Genomic DNA, 21908 nt, shown 5'->3' with positions numbered 1-21908 from the left:
CCTTCTGACCTCGGTTATGTAAATGCCATTATTTGATTTTCATCTAGCTAGATTTTTTTTTTAAAGTTCAGGGGCAAGAGATTATCCTTCACGTTCCCAGACATGGAAAACATGTCCCATATGGGGTTATTTTATTTAGGGAAGCGGATAAAGCATTAGGAAGTTGCCAAGCACAAGTGGACACATTCTACGCATTTTCTGCATTCAAGTTCATGAATTCACCCTGCGGATATGTCTATTTTTTTTTTCCTATCTTCTTCAAAGCAAAACCAGACGGAAAATCTGTCTGCCCCCACGCCCTTGGATTCTGTGGTTTTAACAATTGGGATCAATATGGAATGTATGAGAGAATTTTAGATGCCAAACAATGTGAATTGGAAGAACACAGCGATGGTGACTGATCGGTCACTATGTGACGACGGTCATAGTCAGGAGGACTCAGCCGATGGAAAAACATCTGCTAGATTTAAAGGGTTTAAAAGCCTCACGAAATGCTGTAATCAGAGGTTCACATCTGACAGAGCATCTGAAGGCCATAAAGTTCAGGAAGCAGCTGATAAAGCATGTGGAAGCGCCATATCTAATGGGTAGAAGGCTGGTTAACTGCTGGTCCACCAGCGATTGTGTTTACGAGATGTCTGCATTGTATTGCCAAGCAGAAAAGTATTCCTACATCTAAAACTAAACAAAGTAGCTACAATACAGCAAATAAAATATATTTTACACCTAAGGCCGGGGTCACACTTGTGAGTTTAGATCGAGTCTCTCGCATCAAGTCCCGGGACTGCCGCCGACACTCGGGACCGGAGCGTGCGGCTGCATAGAAATACATGCAGCCACGCACTCCGGTCACGAGTGCCGACGGCAGTGCCGGGACTTGATGCGCAGTTTCTTGCATTGAACTCACATTTATTCCCCCAGTCTAACAGTGAGTTTGAGCCCAGGACACAACAAACATGCTGTGACTCAGAGGTGACGTTCTCTCTGACTGCCCAGACCATTATCATGGCTTCACCCTGCTAAGAGACTTCAGAGTTTGCTGCCCAGTTTTTTTCTGGTTTGTCACTTTTGCCATACAGATTTATACTATGCCTGTGAATATAATACCACCACTCACTGTGCGCTATATGGTGCTAAAGATTTGAGTGCATACTTAGTCACACTGTGTCTCTTGACTTTAAGATAACCGACAACTTTCTCCTATAATAAAACAAGAAATGTACCTTCTAACCCCATCTTACATCTCTGGACCTGGCTTCTGACAAGGCATCTGCCAGAATGACACAGGCAGTGTAATGGCACAATTGCATCACCTGTATCTAAGTGATGATGCTAAGTGATGAAGCATGGAGGCAGCCTTTTGCTGTCGGATTAATTTGTAGTACTTTTTTAGGACACGGATACAATTGACTACAAGGAAGGAAGACCAACTTGTCATTTCACATCTCCCCTTTTCTGTGAACAGGCTACTATTTTAGCAGATGCTCTGGAGAAGTATGGAGAACCTGCCGAATTCAACCTTTGGGACATTGCCTATCTATGGATCTGTGGGATGGAAGTTGGAACAAGTCTTGGTTTGTCGGCATGAGAACTGAGCAAAGGATCTTCTCAAATCGTAAAGCAGGCTCCTAAAGACTAAAGTGCCAAAGTGGTATGGCAAAAGAAAAGATGACTTGTCACAGAGAGACCGTCAATGAGTTGGCTCAGACAGGATGTCTCCTAGACTCTGTGGGACTTTGTGAGATGAGCTAACGCAGAAATTGTGTGGGCCGTGTGAGACTTTAGCATGGTGATGAATCAGAGGTGAGTTGGTCTTTCTATGTGAAACATTAGCCTGTTTGCAGCCAACCTTGAAACCCTGTGTGGGCAGTGTGTTATTTTGTCCTTGAGAAAAGGTGAAAATTGGAAAGGGGTCTCTGAGACATCTGCCTGGAGAGAAATTGGCTGCTTTATGGCTGTAAAGCAGCTTATAGTTCACGTACTAATATACTAATGGGCGAGAGTTTAGGCCAAAAAATTCTTAAAAGATAAAAGTAGTTCGATAGATGGATGTTGGCCAAATGATGGTTCGGCCGATCGTTCACCTGGCAACTATCTCACACAGCTGTGCCCTACACAGGAGAGGTCCTGCGCTCTGAGAAGGCCACTGCCTGATATCTCAAGCAATGACTTATCAGAAAGCAAAAGGATTAGCAGAGCAAATTTGGATGTTGGATCCTTATCTCACTCATCATCTTGGGGAGGTGTGTGTGTGTGGGGGGAGTGGGGGGAGTAGGCCTTCACACATTCAGACATTCATTTCATGTGTATGGAGACCTTCACCCATCTCCTTTAAGGAAAAGTGTGATTCTTTGTATACCAGCTTTACGGCATAAAAATGTTACTAAATTTGTTGTAACTTTTTGTCTTTTTCTGCCATGTCTGTTACTTCTAAAAAGTATGTAGAGATTGCACTTTTTTTTCTTCTTTTTTTGGGCTGGTGCAGTCACTTTTCTAAAACATGGTGGAGCTTAGTAAAATAGTGGTATGACTACTAGACATGAGAAAAATTTACTATAATTAAATAAAAAAAATGATATATACTGGCAAAAATTTTGGTCAGTTATGAGCTCCCTGCCCTACCACTTGATTCTTTAAGTCACAGCTTGCCTTAGTTTTCCCTGATCACCCGATCAGACCTGACTACCTGTGTTTGGCCAAAAACCGGAGAGAAGAGGACTGATCTGAGACTTAGGATTAGTCCTTGTTTGCAAGGGGTTACAAGGACTATGCGGCACCACTAACCCCTTAAGCAATGTATAATGTATTAATGTATGCTGATGTGTATATACAGTACAGACCAAAAGTTTGGACATACCTCATTTAAATATTTTTCTGTATTTTTATGACTATGAAAATTGTACATTCACACTGAAGGCATCAAAACTATGAATTAGCACATGTGGAATAATATACTTAAAAAAGTGTGAAACTCTTGCTTTGATGACTGCTTTGCACACTCTTGGCATTCTCTTGATGAGCTTCAAGAGGTAGTCACAGGGAATGGTCTTCCAACAATCTTGAAGGAGTTCCCAGAGATGCTTAGCACTTGTTGGCCCTTTTGCCTTCATTCTGCGGTCCAGCTCACCCCAGACCATCTCGATTGGGTTCAGGTCTGTTGACTATGGAGGCCAGGTCATCTGGCGTAGCATCCCATCACTCTCCTTCTTGGTCAAATACCCCTTACACAGCCTGGAGATGTGTTTGGGGTCATTGTCCTGTTGAAAAATAAATGATGGTCCAACTAAACGAAAACCAGATGGAATAGCATGCCGCTGCAAGAAGCTGTGGTAGCCATGCTGGTCCAGTATGCCTTCAATTTTGAATAAATCTCCAACAGTGTCACCAGCAAAGCACCCCCCACACCATCACACCTCCTCCTCCATGCTTCACGGTGGGAACCAGGCATTTAGAGTCCATCCGTTCACCTTTTCTGCCTCGCACAAAGACACAGTGGTTGGAACCAAAGATCTCAAATTTGGACTCATCAGACCAAAGCACAGATTTCCACTGGTCTATTGTTCATTCCTTGTGTTCTTTAGCCCAAACAAGTCTCTTCTGCTTGTTGCCTGTCCTTAGCAGTGGTTTCCTAGCAGCTGTTTTACTATGAAGGCCTGCTGCACAAAGTCTCCTCTTAATAGTTGTTGTCGAGATGTGTCTGCTGCTAGAACTCTGTGTGGCATTGACCTGGTCTCTATTCTGAGCTGCTGTTAACCTGCGATTTCTGAGACTGGTGACTCAGATAAACTTATCCTCAGAAGCAGAGGTGACTCTTGGTCTTCAATTCCTGGGGCGGTCCTCATGTGAGCCAGTTTCTTTGTAGCACTTGATGATTTTTGCCACTGCACTTGGTGACACTTTCAAAGTTTTCCCACTTTTTCAGACTGACTGACCTTCATTTCTTAAAGTAATGATGGCCACTCGTTTTACTTTACGTAGTGGCTTTTTTCTTGCAATAATACAAATTCTATATAAGTCTGTTCAGTAGGACTATCAGCTGTGCGTCCACCAGATTTCTGCTCAACACAACTGATGGTCCCAACCCCATTTATAAGGCAAGAAATCTCACTTATTAAAACTAACAGGGCACACCTGTGAAGTGAAAACCATTCCCGGTGACTACCTCTTGAAGCTCATCAAGAGAATGCCAAGAGTGTGCAAAGCAGTCATCAAAGCAAAAGGTGGCTACTTTGAAGAACCTAGAATATAAGACATAATTTCAGTTGTTTCACACTTTTTTGTTAAGTATATAATTCCACATGTGTTAATTCATAGTTTTTATGCCTTCAATGGTAATGTACAATTTTCATAGTCATGAAAATACAGAAAAATCTTTAAATGAGGTGTGTCCAAACTTTTGGTCTGTACTGTATATGTATATACTAGATGGTGGCCCGATTCTAACGCATCGGGTATTCTAGAATATGTATGTATGTATGTATGTATGTATGTATGTATGTAGCACAGGCCACATAGTATATAGGAGCCATGTAGTATATTGCAGCCATGCTGTATATAACACAGCCACGTAGTATATGACACAGCCCACATAATGTATAGCACAGGCCACACAGTATATAACACAGGCCACGCAGTAAATAACACAGCCCACAGTATATAACAGCCCACGCAGTATATAACACAGCCCACGTAATATATAGCACAGCCCACGCAGTATATAACACAGCCCACGCAGTATATAACACAGCCCACAGTATATAACAGCCCACGCAGTATATAACACAGCCCACGTAATATATAGCACAGCCCACGCAGTATATAACACAGCCCACGCAGTACATAACACAGCCCACGCAGTATATAACACAGCCCACGCAGTATATAACACAGCCCACGCAGTATATAACAGCCAACGCAGTATATAACACAGCCCACGTAATATATAGCACAGCCCATGCAGTATATAACTCAGGCCACGCAGTATATAACACAGGCCACGCAGTATATAACAGTGGCCACGCAGTATATAACAGCCCACGTAGTATGTACCATCCATGCAGTATATAACACAGCCCACGTAATATATAGCACAGCCCACGCAGTATATAACGCAGCCCACACAGTATATAACACTGCCCACATAGTATATAGCAGCCACACATTAAATAACACAGCCCACGTAGTATATAGCAGTGTGGGTGTTAGGGGTCGAGTACCCACCTCTGCACAGGGGGAATCTCGGGCCGTCTCCGCTGCAGTCTCCCATTCTTCTCCTGCTGCAGTGGAGCCTGCTTAGCGGAGACGTCGGTCCCAGCGTCTCGCTCAGTCTGACTCTGTGCAAAGGGTTACTGCTGCTTTTCCAGCTTCTGCCACTGAACCCAGTGCTGGGCAGCGGCGAGCAGACGCTTTTGGGACTAATTTCTGCTTTTTCCCTTCTGAGCATGCCCAGGGTAAGATCACTCATTGGAGGTCGAGGGTCACATGCTTAGATACTGCAGCAAAACCCATTGGTTCTCCAGGAAGGTCCTGAAGGTGCTCAGGCTCTGTGTGCAGCCTCTCATTGGTCCTTCTAGGAAGGTCCTGTACTTGCTGCAGCTATAAAAGGTTCACATGGCCGCACGGCCATGCGCTAGTATCAAATCTAAGTCATGTACTTTGCACCAGTGTGGTTACGATTGTATGTGTTCAGGGACCTGCCTAAAATAAACCCCTAGAATACCGGCACCTCCGGTGAGGAAATTGTACGAATGCGTAACCACAAACTGCTATCTGCTCGGCAGTCGCTGTGTATTCCTGTGAGGTTAACAGGACACAGCGCTTTCTTTAGGCGACTCTGGGAAGTAACAGAGTTCTCTTCTACCGCCATATAGGGCCGCCATTTGCCAGCAGCAGGTTCTCTCCTGCACGGTGGACCCCGAGCTGCGAACGCAACAAATAACATCTCTCTCTCTATTTACTCAGTGCGTTCCGCCAGCCCTAACACTGGGCACCATATCCCTGGTAAAAAAAATAATTAAAATAAAAAATATAGTTATACACTCACCCTCCGGCGTCCAGCAAAGCTGTCCAGATGCTCTCGCGGCTGCCGCCAGCTGCTGTTCCCGGAGATGCATTGCAAAATTACCCAGATGACTTAGCGGTCTCGCAAGACCGCTAAGTCTTCTGGATAATTTCGCAATGCATCTCTGAGAACGGAAACTGGCAGCAGCTGCGCGCGCATCGGCGGATGACGGAATGTGAGAATAGCAGGTTTTTAGTTTTTTTTATTATTTTTAACATTAGATTTCTTTACTATTGATGCTGCATAGGCGTGTGCGAGTGCGTTACACCGCGGCATAATGCTGTCCGTTAACGCTGCCATTAACCCTGTGTGAGCGCTGACTGGAGGGGAGTATGGAGCGGGCACCGGGCACTGACGATGGAAGTAGGTGGGTACTAGTTCTCAGCTGGGCTGTGCCTGTTGCTGATTGGTTATGACGTGGCGGCTGCGACCAATTAGCGACGCGGGATTTCCGTGACAAACAGATGGAAGTGCTCCTTAGACAATTATGTATATACTAGATTGTGGCCCGATTCTAACGCATCGGGTATTCTAGAATATGCATGTCCCCGTAGTATATGGACAATGATGATTCCAGAATTCGCGGCAGACTGTGCCCGTCGCTGATTGGTCGAGGCAACCTTTATGACATCATCGTCGCCATGGCAACCATTATGACATCATCGTCGCTGTGCCCGTTGCTGATTGGTCGAGGCCTGGCGGCCTCGACCAATCGGAGAAGCGGGATTTCCAGGACAGACAGACAGACAGACAGACGGAAAAACCCTTAGACAATTATATATATAGATATGTATATGTATATATGTGTGTATTATATATATTCTCTACTGCACAGTGTATTTTATAGGGAAAGAGCAGTTTACAGTTTAGACACTAGATGGGGCATAGAGATTTTTAGTGTTAGCCTCCCTGTGGATAGTTAACATAGGAGGGGCTAGCTAGGGAGTAAGATAGCAGGACTTCCTGAGTTTGAGTCAGTCAGGGTGGGTAGCTCATAGTGCTTGAGTGGGCTATATGCCCAAGCCACCTAGCACCCCGTAATGTTGAAGCAGAGGCCCAGCCATCCAGAGACAGTGGGTCACCTAGTGAAGTGACAGATACAGAGAGAAGAGATTTAAGAAACAAATTATTGAGTTTCCCAGGAAGAATACTGCAAGACAGAAGGGGGCAGGACAGACGGACTGGTCACTCAGGATGTGGAGATTACTAGCATGGGTGGACTCCCTTGGTGCTGGTGCGAAACGGATGAGGGACCCTCTGCATACAGTGAGCATATGCCGCGCCCCAGGGTCCTGGTCGTTACAGTAATGTTGTTCTTCCACCAGGGGGAGTGATGTTACATCTGAAGGCAATAAAGGAGATCACCTTACCAGGTATCACAAACCACACAACACACTTCACACTCCAGGCCGCCAGGGGGAGCCATGCTTCTATTCATTAGGGCACTCCTCACATATAGGTAAAACTGGTGATCTAGACAGAAAGTTAGTCAGAACCCTGTTATGACCTGGTGGTTAGGAGCAGCCGGAATGACCTGATAGTTAAACCACATACAGGATGAGCTCTGGGATGTGGGAACTCTGCTGACCGCAAGCCCTAATCCTATCACACACACAAGAAATAGCCGTGGAGCGCTCCTGACCAGACCTAGGTGCCTCGTCACAGCCTAAGAGCTATCTAGCCCTAGAGATGGAAAATAAAGCCTACCTTGCCTCAGAGAAATTCCCCAAAGGTAAAGGAAGCCCCCTACATATATTGACTGTGAGTAAAGATGAAAGTCACAAACGCAGAAATGAAACAGGTTTCAGCAAAGGGAGGCCAGACTTACTAAATAGACAGAGGATAGGAAAGGTAACTTTGCGATCAGCACAAAAACCTACAAAAGACCACGCAGAGTGTGCAAAAAAGACCTCCGCACCGACTCACGGTGCGGAGGGGCCACTCTGCATCCCAGAGCTTCCAGCTAGCAAGACAAAATCATGATAACCAGCTGGACAAGAAAACAGTGAACAAATAATGACTATCAGGAACTTAGCTTCTGCAGGAGAAGGCAGGTCACCAGAGAGATCCAGGAGCGAACTGAACAAATGCAAAAACATTGACAGCTGGCATGGAGTAACGATCTGAGAGAAGTTAAATAGAGCAGCCAACCAAAGGATAAACCACATCACCTGTGTAAGGAACCTCAGAAGCAGCAGCTTCACTCATAGCCACCAGAGGGAGCCCATAGACAGAACTCGCCGAAGTACCATTCACGACCACAAAATTCACAACAGTACCCCCCCTTGAGGAGGGGTCACCGAACCCTCACCAGAGCCCCCAGGCCGATCAGGATGAGCCAGATGAAAGGCACGAACAAGATCGGCAGCATGAACATCAGAGGCAAAAACCCAGGAATTATCTTCCTGACCATAACCCTTCCACTTGACCAGGTACTGAAGTTTCCGTCTCGAAACACGAGAATCCAAAATCTTCTCCACCACATACTCCAACTCCCCCTCAACCAACACCGGGGCAGGGGGATCAACGGAGGGAACCATAGGCGCCACGTATCTCCGCAACAACGACCTATGGAACACATTATGGATGGCAAAAGAATCTGGAAGGTCCAAACGAAATGACACAGGATTAAGAACTTCAGAAATCTTATAAGTCCCAATGAAACGAGGCTTAAACTTAGGAGAGGAAACCTTCATAGGGACCAACACAACGCCGGCGGTTAGCGAAACGTTGAGCCTTCTCCTGGGACAATGTCAAATTGTCCACCACATGAGTCCAAATCTGCTGCAACCTGTCCACCACCGCATCCACACCAGGACAGTCCGAAGGCTCAACCTGCCCTGAAGAGAAACGAGGATGGAAACCAGAATTACAGAAAAAAGGAGAAACTAAAGTAGCCGAGCTGGCCCGATTATTGAGGGCGAACTCAGCCAAAGGCAAGAAGGACACCCAATCATCCTGATCAGCAGAAACAAAGCATCTCAGATATGTCTCCAAAGTCTGATTAGTTCGTTCGGTTTGGCCATTAGTCTGAGGATGGAATGCCGAAGAAAAAGACAAATCAATGCCCATCTTAGCGCAAAAGGACCGCCAAAACCTCGAAACAAACTGGGAACCTCTGTCCGAGACGATGTTCTCTGGAATGCCATGCAAACGAACCACATGCTGGAAAAACAATGGCACCAAATCAGAGGAGAAAGGCAATTTAGATAAGGGTACCAAATGGACCATCTTAGAGAAGCGATCACAAACCACCCAAATGACCGATATCCTTTGAGAAACAGGGAGATCTGAAATAAAATCCATGGAAATATGCGTCCAGGGCCTCTTCGGGATCGGCAAGGGCAAAAGCAACCCACTAGCACGAGAACAGCAGGGCTTAGCCCGAGCACAAGTCCCACAGGACTGCACAAAAGAACGCACATTCCGTGACAAAGAAGGCCACCAAAAGGATCTAGCCACCAAATCTCTGGTACCAAAGATTCCAGGATGACCAGCCAACACTGAACAATGAATCTCAGAGATAACTCTACTAGTCCATCTATCAGGGACAAACAGTTTCTCCATAGGACAACGGTCAGGTCTATCAGCCTGAAACTTTTGCAGCACACGCCGCAAATCAGGGGAAATGGCAGACAAAATTACCCCTTCTTTAAGAATACCCGCCGGCTCCGGAACACCCGGAGAGTCAGGCACAAAACTCCTTGACAGGGCGTCAGCCTTCACATTCTTAGATCCCGGAAGGTATGAAACCACAAAACCAAAACGGGAGAAAAAGAGCGACCATCGAGCCTGTCTAGGATTCAACCGTTTGGCAGACTCGAGATAAGTTAAATTCTTGTGATCTGTCAAGACCACCACACGATGTTTAGCTCCTTCAAGCCAATGTCGCCACTCCTCGAATGCCCACTTCATGGCCAACAACTCCCAATTGCCAACATCATAATTGCGCTCAGCAGGCGAGAATTTTCTAGAAAAGAAGGCACAGGGTTTCATCACCGAGCCATCAGAACTTCTTTGTGACAAAACAGCCCCTGCTCCAATTTCAGAAGCATCAACCTCAACCTGAAAAGGGAGCGAAACATTGGGCTGGCACAACACAGGGGCAGAAGCAAAACGTCGCTTCAACTCCTGAAAAGCCTCTACAGCCGCAGAGGACCAATTGACCACATCAGCACCTTTCTTGGTCAAATCAGTCAACGGTTTAGCAATACTGGAAAAATTAGCGATGAAGCGACGATAAAAATTAGCAAAGCCCAGGAGCTTCTGCAAGCTCTTCACAGATGTCGGCTGAGTCCAATCGTAAATGGCCTGAACTTTAACAGGGTCCATCTCGATAGTAGAAGGGGAAAAAATGAAACCCAAAAATGAAACCTTCTGAACTCCAAAGAGACACTTTGACCCCTTCACAAACAAGGAATTCGCACGAAGGACCTGGAACACCATTCTGACCTGCTTCACATGAGACTCCCAATCATCCGAAAAGACCAAAATGTCATCCAAATATACAATCATGAATCTATCCAGGTACTCTCGGAAGATGTCATGCATAAAGGACTGAAACACAGATGGAGCATTAGAAAGGCCGAATGGCATAACCAGGTACTCAAAATGGCCCTCGGGCGTATTAAATGCCGCTTTCCATTCATCACCCTGTTTAATTCGCACAAGATTATACGCACCACGCAGATCTATCTTGGTGAACCAACTAGCCCCCTTAATCCGAGCAAATAAATCAGACAGCAGCGGCAAAGGATACTGAAATTTGACTGTGATCTTATTAAGAAGGCGGTAATCAATACAAGGTCTCAAAGAACCATCCTTCTTGGCCACAAAAAAGAACCCTGCTCCCAATGGTGACGACGACGGATGAATATGACCCTTCTCCAAGGATTCCTTTATATAACTCCACATAGCGGCGTGCTCTGGCACAGATAAATTAAACAGACGGCCCTTAGGAAACTTACTACCAGGAATCAAATTAATAGCACAGTCGCAATCCCTATGAGGAGGTAGGGCACCGGATTTGGGCTCTTCAAATACATCCCGGTAATCTGATAAAAACTCAGGGACTTCAGAAGGAGTGGAAGGCGAAATTGACAGCAATGGAACATCACCATGTACCCCCTGACAACCCCAGCTGGACACAGACATAGATTTCCAATCCAACACTGGATTATGGACCTGTAGCCATGGCAACCCCAAAACGACCACATCATGCAGATTATGCAACACCAAAAAGCGAATATCCTCCTGATGTGCAGGAGCCATGCACATGGTCAATTGAGTCCAGTACTAAGGCTTATTCTTGGCCAAAGGCGTAGCATCAATTCCTCTCAATGGAATAGGATACTGCAAGGGCTCCAAGAAAAAACCACAGCGCCTGGCAAACTCCAAGTCCATCAAATTCAGGGCAGCGCCTCAATCCACAAATGCCATTACAGAATAGGACGACAGAGAACAAATCAGAGTAACGGACAAAAGAAATTTAAACTGTACCGTACCAATGGTGACAGACCTAGAGAACTGCTTAGTGCTTTTAGGACAATCGGAGATAGCATGAGTGGATTCACCACAGTAAAAACACAGCCCATTCCGACGTCTGTGTTCTTGCCATTCAGCTCTGGTCAAAGTCCTATCACACTGCATAGGCTCAGGCCTATGCTCAGAGAACACCGCCAGATGGTGCACAGCTTTGCGCTCACGCATGCGCCGATCGATCTGAATGGCCAAAGACATAGACTCCTTCAGACCAGCAGGCGTGGGAAATCCCACCATGACATCCTTAAGGGCTTCAGAAAGACCCTTCCTGAAAATTGCCGCCAGGGCACATTCATTCCACTGAGTAAGCACAGACCACTTTCTAAACTTCCGACAGTACACCTCCGCTTCATCCTGACCCTGACACAAAGCCAGCAAGATTTTCTCTGCCTGATCCACTGAATTTGGTTCATCATAAAGCAATCCAAGCGCCAGAAAAAACGCATCAACATCACGCAATGCAGGATCTCCTGGCGCAAGGGAAAATGCCCAGTCTTGAGGGTCACCACGCAACAAAGAAATAATGATTTTTACTTGTTGAGCGGGGTCACCAGAGGAGCGGGGTTTCAAAGCTAGAAACAGTTTACAATTATTTTTGAAATTCAAGAACCTAGATCTATCCCCAGAAAATAAGTCAGGAATAGGAATTCTAGGCTCTAACATAGGATTCTGAACCACAAAATCTTGAATGTTTTGTACCCTTGCAGTGAGATGATCCACACAAGAGGACAGACCTTGAATGTCCATATCTACACCTGTGTCCTGAACCACCCAAAGGTCTAGCGGAAAAGAAAGACAAAACACAGTGCAAAGAAAAAAAAATGGTCTCAGAAGTTCTCTTATCCCTCTATTGAGATGCATTAATACTTTGGGCCAGCTGTAGTGTTATGACCTGGTGGTTAGGAGCAGCCGGAATGACCTGATAGTTAAACCACATACAGGACGAGCTCTGGGATGTGGGAACTCTGCTGACCGCAAGCCCTAATCCTATCACACACACTAGAAATAGCCGTGGAGCGCTCCTGACCAGACCTAGGCGCCTCGTCACAGCCTAAGAGCTATCTAGCCCTAGAGATGGAAAATAAAGCCTACCTTGCGTCAGAGAAATTCCCCAGAGGTAAAGGAAGCCCCCCACATATATTGACTGTGAGTAAAGATGAAAGTCACAAACGCAGAAATGAAACAGGTTTCAGCAAAGGGAGGCCAGACTTACTAAATAGACAGAGGATAGGAAAGTTAAATTTGCGATCAGCACAAAAACCTACAAAAGACCACGCAGAGTGTGCAAAAAAGACCTCTGCACCGACTCACGGTGCGGAGGGGCCACTCTGCATCCCAGAGCTTCCAGCTAGCAAGACAAAATCATGATAACCAGCTGGACAAGAAAACAGTGAACAAATAATGACTATCAGGAACTTAGCTTCTGCAGGAGAAGGCAGGTCACCAGAGAGATCCAGGAGCGAACTGAACAAATGCAAAAACATTGACAGCTGGCATGGAGTAACGATCTGAGAGGAGTTAAATAGAGCAGCCAACCAAAGGATAAACCACGTCACCTGTGTAAGGAACCTCATAAGCAGCAGTTTCCCTCATAGCCACCAGAGGGAGCCCATAGACAGAACTCGCCGAAGTACCATTCACGACCACAGGAGGGAGTTCGACAACAGAATTCACAACAGAACCCGACGAAGTTTGGCAGAAGCTGGTTGGAGTGGGTTCCAGCCAGATCCAGGCTGCGGTCTGTGGGAGAACGAGGGTTCACAGAGCTACGACTGCCCCAGCATCCAAAGAAAGAGACATTGAAAGGAATTGTGTTGCAGTGAGTGAGAAACGAAGTCATAGTAAAAGGTGAGCAACATCAGGGGGAGACCAGCTACAAGCAGGCTGCCACCTTCTGAAGATCAGTAACTGGTAGCCAGAACACCGAGGGAGTAAGGATCTCTATGCTTTACTTCAGAGACTGGCAGGACAGTTGATTCCACGTTGGCTACCTGACCATATACCCAGGAGGCACGGTGGCAACTTGTGGGGGCCGGGGCGTCTCTAGGGTCCCTATAAAAAGCCTCAGGCCACCAGTCATACGGGATTTGTCCTATCTTACCCATCAGAGGGACACAGAGAAAGAGACTTAACATCTCCAATAGTTGTGAGGATCTTACTGAGAAGCTCAGCAGGGAGGTATGTTATGATCCGGTGACCTTGGAGCCGCATGAAACTTTCTCTGGAGTAGGTGGAAACTGTACTGACCGCAAATCCTAAACTAACATCGCAACTAGAAGTAGCCGTGGGGTGTGCCTAACAAACCCTAGACACCTCGACACAGCCGGAGGACTAAATACCCCTATAGATGGAAATAGGAATTCTACCTTGCCTCAGAGCAGAACCCCAAAGGATAGGCAGCCCCCCACGAATAATGACTGTGAGTAGGAGAGTAAAGACACACGCAGGCAGAAAACAAGATTTAGCAAAAGAGGCCACTCTAGCTAAATAGGAAAGGATAGCACAGAATACTAAGCGGTCAGTATTAAAACCCTTCCAAAAATATCCACAGCAGATAATACAAAAATTCCTCCATCTAACTAAAGACGTGGAACGTATATCTGCAACTCCTGAGAATCCAACAAGACTGAGAAAATACTGACACAATCTAAGCTGGACAAGAAAAAACAAATTAATAGCACTGAATTATCAAGCACACAGCATGTGTGCCACAGAAACAAAACCAGACACTTATCTTTGCTGAATTGGCAGCAAGGCAGGAGGAACCAGACAGAGGTCCAACACCTCCCAACAACCATGGACAACTGGCAAGGACTAATGAATCCTGAACACTTAAATGCCCCAGTCAGAACTGCAATCAGCAGATACACCTGACCAGGACTGCAACCTAGGGACAACTGCATTAACACCTACAACCACCGGAGGGAACCCAAAAGCAGAATTCACAACAGTACCCCCCTTTGAGGAGGGGTCACCGAACCCTCACCAGAGCCCCCAGGCCGATCAGAACGAGCCAGATGAAAGGCACGGACCAAATCAGCAGCATGGACATCAGAGGCAAAAACCCAAGAATTATCCTCCTGGCCATAACCCTTCCATTTGACAAGGTACTGAAGCCTCCGCTGTTGTGAATTCTGTGGCTGAGTTCACTTCTGTGGTCACAAGTGGTATTGCAGTCTCTGGGCTTCCTCCCTCAGGTGTTTTGGTGAGCTCGTTGGCTGCCTTGCTATTTAGCTCCACCTGAGTCTGTCTTCCTTGCTCCTTGTCAATGTTCCAGTGTTGGATCTGAGCTACTGCATCTTTCCTTGGGCCTGCTGCTCTGCTAGATAAGTGCTTCTAGTTTGTTTTCTGTTTTTTCTGTCCAGCTTGCTGTTATCTTTTGCTGGAAGCTCTGAGAAGCAAAGGAGTGCACCGCCGTGCTGTTAGTTCGGCACGGTGGGTCTTTTTGCCCCTTTGCGTGGTTTTCGTTTTAGGGTTTTTGTAGACTGCATAGTTCTCTTTGCTATCCTCGCTCTGTCTAGAATATCGGGCCTCACTTTGCTGAATCTATTTCATTCCTACGTTTGTCTTTTCATCTTGCTAACAGTCATTATATGTGGGGGGCTGCCTATTCCTTTGGGGTATTTCTCTGAGGTAAGTCAGGCTTGTATTTCTATCTTCAGGCTAGTCAGCTCCTCAGGCAGTGCCGAGTTGCATAGGTAGTGATAGGCGCAATCCACTGCTGCTTATAGTTGTGTGAGGATAGATCAGGTACTGCAGTCTACAGAGATTCCACGTCTCAGAGCTCGTCCTATTGTTTTTGGTTATTGCCAGATCTCTGTATGTGCGCTAATTACTGCACGCTGTGTTGCCTGATTGCCAGCCAGAACAGTACAAGGAGCCCCACCAATGATTCCCAATAGAGGGAAAAAAGAAATCCTGACATCATTTTTTTTTCTTAGCTCTGTCTTCAGTCTTTTTTTTCCCCTAGACATTAGAGTGCTTCAGGACACAGCTGTGGACATGGATATTCAGGCTCTGTGCTCCTCAATGCATAATCTCGTTGTAAATGTACAAAAGATTCAAGATACTATTGATCAGAAATCGATGCTAGAACCAAGAATTCCGATTCCTGATTTGTTTTTTGGTGACAGAACTAAGTTCCTGAGCTTCAGAAATAATTGTAAGCTATTTTTGGCCTTGAAACCTCATTCTTCTGGTAATCCTATTCAACAGGTTTTGATTATTATTTCTTTTTTGCGCGGCGACCCACAGGACTGGGTGTTTTCTCTTGCACCAGGAGATTCTGCATTGAGTAATGTTGATGCATTTTTCCAGGCGCTGGGATTGCTTTACGATGAGCCTAATTCAGTGGATCAGGCTGAGAAAAATCTGCTGGCTTTATGCCAGGGTCAGGATGATGTAGAAGTATATTGTCAGAAATTTAGGAAGTGGTCAGTACTCACTCTGTGGAATGAATCTGCACTAGCGGCTTTGTTCAGAAAGGGTCTCTCTGAAGCTCTTAAGGATGTAATGGTGGGATTTCCTATGCCTGCTGGTTTGAATGAGTCTATGTCCTTGGCCATTCAGATCGGTCGTCGCTTGCGCGAGCGTAAATCTGTGCACCATCTGGCGGTATTGTCTGAGAGTAAACCTGAGCCTATGCAGTGCGACAGGACTATGACTAAAGTAGAACGGCAAGAACACAGACGTCTGAACAGACTGTGTTTCTATTGTGGTGATTCTACTCATGCTATTTCTAATTGTCCTAAACGCACTAGGCGGTTCGATAGCTCTGCCGTTATTGGTACTGTACAGTCCAAATTCCTTTTGTCCATTACCTTAATGTGCTCTTTGTCATCGTATTCTGTCATGGCGTTTGTGGATTCAGGCGCTGCCCTGAATCTGATGGATTTGGATTATGCTAAACGTTGTGGATTTTTCTTGGAGCCTTTGCGGTGTCCTATTCCGTTGAGAGGAATTGATGCTACACCTTTGGCCAAGAATAAGCCTCAGTACTGGGCCCAGCTGACCATGTGCATTGCTCCTGCACATCAGGAAGTTATTCGCTTTCTGGTACTGCATAATTTGCATGATGTGGTCGTGTTGGGGTTGCCATGGCTACAAACCCATAATCCAGTATTGGATTGGAACTCTATGTCGGTAACCAGCTGGGGTTGTCAGGGAGTACATGGTGATGTTCCATTTTTGTCTATTTCGTCATCTATTCCTTCTGACATCCCAGAGTTCTTGTCGGACTTTCAGGATGTATTTGAAGAGTCCAAGTCTGATGCCCTACCTCCGCATAGGAATTGTGATTGTGCTATCGATTTGATTCCTGGTAGTAAATTCCCTAAGGGTCGTTTATTTAATTTGTCCGTACCTGAACACACCGCTATGCGCAGTTATGTGAAGGAGTCCCTGGAGAAGGGACATATTCGCCCATCGTCGTCACCATTGGGAGCAGGGTTCTTTTTTGTAGCCAAGAAGGATGGTTCGCTAAGACCGTGTATTGATTACCGCCTTCTTAATAAGATCACTGTTAAGTTTCAGTATCCCTTGCCATTGATTTCTGACTTGTTTGCTCGGATTAAGGGGGCTAGTTGGTTTACTAAGATTGATCTTCGTGGTGCGTATAATCTGGTGAGAATCAGGCAGGGAGATGAATGGAAAACGGCATTTAATACGCCCGAGGGTCATTTTGAGTATCTGGTGATGCCGTTCGGACTTGCCAATGCTCCATCTGTTTTTCAGTCTTTTATGCATGACATTTTCCGTGAGTATCTGGATAAATTCTTGATTGTTTACTTGGATGACATTTTGATCTTCTCAGATGATTGGGAGTCTCATGTGAAGCAAGTCAGAATGGTTTTCCAGGTACTGCGTGCTAATTCCTTGTTCGTGAAGGGATCAAAGTGTCTCTTCGGTGTGCAGAAAGTTTCTTTTTTGGGGTTCATCTTTTCCCCTTCTACTATCGAGATGGATCCGGTTAAGGTTCAGGCCATCCAGGATTGGACTCAGCCGACATCTCTAAAAAGTCTGCAGAAATTCCTGGGCTTTGCTAATTTTTATCGTCGCTTCATCTGTAATTTTTCTAGCATTGCCAGACCATTGACCGATTTGACCAAGAAGGGTGCTGATTTGGTTAATTGGTCTTCTGCTGCCGTGGAAGCTTTTCAGGAGTTGAAGCGTCGTTTTTGCTGTGCCCCTGTGTTGTGTCAACCTGATGTTTCTCTTCCGTTCCAGGTCGAGGTTGATGCTTCTGAGATTGGTGCAGGGGCGGTTTTGTCACAGAGAGGTTCTGATTGCTCAGTGTTCAAACCATGTGCTTTCTTTTCCAGGAAATTTTCTGCTGCTGAGCGTAATTATGATGTGGGCAACCGAGAGTTGCTGGCCATGAAGTGGGCATTCGAGGAGTGGCGTCATTGGCTTGAGGGTGCTAAGCATCGCGTGGTGGTTTTGACTGATCATAAGAACCTTACTTATCTTGAGTCTGCCAAGCGCTTGAATCCTAGACAGGCCCGTTGGTCGTTATTTTTTGCTCGTTTTGATTTTGTGATTTCATACCTTCCGGGCTCTAAAAATGTGAAGGCGGATGCTCTGTCTAGGAGTTTTGTGCCCGACTCTCCGGGGTTATCTGAGCCGGCGAGTATCCTCAAGGAAGGAGTCATTGTGTCTGCCATCTCCCCTGATTTGCGGAGAGTGTTGCAGAAATTTCAGGCTAATAAACCTGATCGTTGTCCGGCCGAGAAACTGTTCGTCCCTGATAGGTGGACTAGTAAAGTTATCTCTGAACTTCACTGTTCGGTGCTGGCCGGTCATCCAGGAATCTTTGGTACTAGGGAATTGGAGTATATTGTGGAGAAGATTTTGGATTCTCGTGTCTCTAGACGGAAACTCCAGTATCTGGTCAAATGGAAGGGTTATGCTCAGGAAGATAATTCCTGGGTTTTTGCCTCTGATGTCTATGCCCCAGATCTTGTTCGTGCCTTTCATGTGGCTCATCCTGGTCGGCCTGGGGGTTCTGGTGAGGGTTCGGTGACCCCTCCTCAAGGGGGGGGTACTGTTGTGAATTCTGTGGCTGAGTTCACTTCTGTGGTCACAAGTGGTATTGCAGTCTCTGGGCTTCCTCCCTCAGGTGTTTTGGTGAGCTCGTTGGCTGCCTTGCTATTTAGCTCCACCTGAGTCTGTCTTCCTTGCTCCTTGTCAATGTTCCAGTGTTGGATCTGAGCTACTGCATCTTTCCTTGGGCCTGCTGCTCTGCTAGATAAGTGCTTCTAGTTTGTTTTCTGTTTTTTCTGTCCAGCTTGCTATTATCTTTTGCTGGAAGCTCTGAGAAGCAAAGGAGTGCACCGCCGTGCTGTTAGTTCGGCACGGTGGGTCTTTTTGCCCCTTTGCGTGGTTTTCGTTTTAGGGTTTTTGTAGACTGCATAGTTCTCTTTGCTATCCTCGCTCTGTCTAGAATATCGGGCCTCACTTTGCTGAATCTATTTCATTCCTACGTTTGTCTTTTCATCTTGCTAACAGTCATTATATGTGGGGGGCTGCCTATTCCTTTGGGGTATTTCTCTGAGGTAAGTCAGGCTTGTATTTCTATCTTCAGGCTAGTCAGCTCCTCAGGCAGTGCCGAGTTGCATAGGTAGTGATAGGCGCAATCCACTGCTGCTTATAGTTGTGTGAGGATAGATCAGGTACTGCAGTCTACAGAGATTCCACGTCTCAGAGCTTGTCCTATTGTTTTTGGTTATTGCCAGATCTCTGTATGTGCGCTGATTACTGCACGCTGTGTTGCCTGATTGCCAGCCAGAACACTCCGCCTCGAAAAACGAGAATCCAAAATCTTCTCAACCACATACTCCAACTCCCCATCAACCAACACAGGGGCCGGAGGATCAACAGAGGGAACAACGGGCACCACATATTTCCGCAATAAAGATCTATGGAAGACATTATGGATAGCAAAAGAGGCCGGAAGCGCCAATCGAAAAGACACCGGATTAATAATCCCAGAAATCCTATAAGTACCAATAAACCGAGGCTTAAACTTAGGGGAAGAAACCTTCATAGGAACATGACGGGAAGACAACCAGACCAGATCCCCAACCGGAAGCCGGGAACCAACACACCGACGACGGTTAGCAAAACGTTGAGCCTCCTCCTGAGACAACACCAAATTGTCCACCACATGAGCCCAAATCTGCTGCAACCTGTCAACCACAGAATCCACACCAGGACAGTCAGAAGGCTCAACCTGCCCAGAAGAAAAATGAGGATGAAAACCAAAATTACAAAAGAAAGGCGAAACCAAAGTAGCCGAACTAGCCCGATTATTAAGGGCAAACTCGGCCAATGGCAAGAAGGCCACCCAATCATCCTGATCAGCAGACACAAAGCATCTCAAATAAGTCTCCAAAGTCTGATTAGTTCGCTTGGTCTGGCCATTTGTCTGAGGATGAAATGCAGAAGAAAAAGACAAATCAATGCCCAGCCTAGCACAAAAGGCCCGCCAAAACCTAGAAACAAACTGGGAACCTCTGTCGGACACAATATTCTCCGGAATACCATGCAAACGAACCACATGCTGAAAAAACAATGGAACCAAATCTGAAGAGGAAGGCAATTTAGGCAAAGGCACCAAATGAACAATCTTAGAGAACCGGTCACAAACAACCCAGATAACCGACATCCTCTGGGAAACTGGAAGATCAGAAATAAAATCCATAGAAATATGCGTCCAGGGCCTCTCAGGGACGGGCAATGGCAAAAGCAACCCACTAGCACGGGAACAACAAGGCTTCGCCCGCGCACAAGTCCCACAGGACTGCACAAAAGAACGCACATCACGTGACAAAGAAGGCCACCAAAAGGACCTACCAGCCAAATCTCTGGTACCAAAAATACCAGGATGACCAGCCAACACAGAACCTCAGAAATCACTCTACTAGTGTTATGATGCGGTGGTCTAGGAGCAACATGGAACGAGCTCTGAGGGAAGTGGTAATTGTACTGACCGCAGTCCCTAAGCTCAACACAACACTAGAAGTAGCCGTGGAATGCTCCTAACTCTCCCTAGGCATCTCGTCACAGCCTAAGAGCTAACTACCCCTAAAGACAGACGCAGGAAAACTATCTTGCCTCAGAGAAAATCCCCAAAGGATAGATTAGCCCCCCACAAATAATGACTGTGAGTGGAGAGGAAAAAGACATACACAGAATGAAACCAGGATGAGCACAGGCGGCCAGTCTAGCTAGATAGATAGGACAGGATGGAATACTGTGCGGTCAGTATAAAACACTACAAAAATCCACGCAGAGTTTACAAAAATATCTCCACACCTGACTAAAGGTGTGTAGGGTAAATCTGCTTCCCAGAGCTTCCAGCAAGACAGAATTAATTCATTCTGCTAACGCTGGACAAACATAGAAAGCATTGAACGGATAAGTCCACAATCTGTGAACAGAAAAGCGCAAGCAAAAACTTAGCTTTGCTGAACTGGTCAGGATAACAGGGAAATCCAAAGAGATGTGAATCCAACCAGGAACCATTTACAAGTGGCACTGGCTGAAGGAACAGCCAGGCCTAAATAGCCGAGCAGAAGAGACAATAAGTGGAGGCAGCTGATGACAGCTAACTCCAAGGAGCAGCCATACCACTTGAAACCACAAGAGGGAGCCCAAGAGCAGAACTCACAAAAGTGCCACTTACAACCACCGGAGGGAGCCCAAGAGCGGAATTCACAACAGTACCCCCCCCCTTGAGGAGGGGTCACCGAACCCTCACCAGAGCCCCCAGGCCGATCAGGACGAGCCAAATGAAAAGCACGAACCAAATCGGTGGCATGGACATCGAAGGCAACAACCCAAGAATTATCCTCCTGGCCATAACCCTTCCACTTGACAAGATACTGAAGCCTCCGCCTCGAAAAATGAGAATCCAAAATCTTCTCAACCTCATATTCCAACTCTCCCTCAACCAACACCGGGGCAGGAGGGTCAACCGAGGGAACAACGGGCACCACATATTTCCGCAACAAAGATCTATGGAAAACATTATGAATGGCAAAAGAGGCTGGAAGAGCCAAACGAAAAGACACCAGATTAATAATTTCAGAAATTTTATAAGGACCAATAAACAGAGGCTTAAACTTAGGGGAAGAAACCTTCATAGGAACATGACGAGAAGACAACCAAACCAAATCCCCCACACGAAGCCGGGGACCAACACACCGACGGCGGTTAGCAAAACGTTGAGCCCTTTCCTGAGACAACGTCAAATTGTCCACCACATGAGTCCAAATCTGCTGCAGCCTGTCCACCACAGAATTAA

General features: G+C 46.2%; 1 long non-coding RNA gene across 1 annotated transcript in view; it reads left to right on the top strand.

Moving 5' to 3' along the window:
* LOC138662655 (uncharacterized) overlaps positions 1-2230 on the top strand; it is a 65184-nt gene extending 62954 nt beyond the window's left edge. Inside the window, exon 3 of the long non-coding RNA XR_011318048.1 lies at positions 1466-2230. This is a non-coding gene — a long non-coding RNA (uncharacterized lncRNA). The remainder of the gene's footprint in view (positions 1-1465) is intronic.
* Positions 2231-21908: the final 19678 nt, after the last annotated feature.

Source organism: Ranitomeya imitator, chromosome 2, assembly GCF_032444005.1.
Source record: "Ranitomeya imitator isolate aRanImi1 chromosome 2, aRanImi1.pri, whole genome shotgun sequence".
Taxonomy (NCBI): Eukaryota; Metazoa; Chordata; class Amphibia; order Anura; family Dendrobatidae; genus Ranitomeya; species Ranitomeya imitator.
This window is presented reverse-complemented; position numbering and strand designations above follow the sequence as displayed.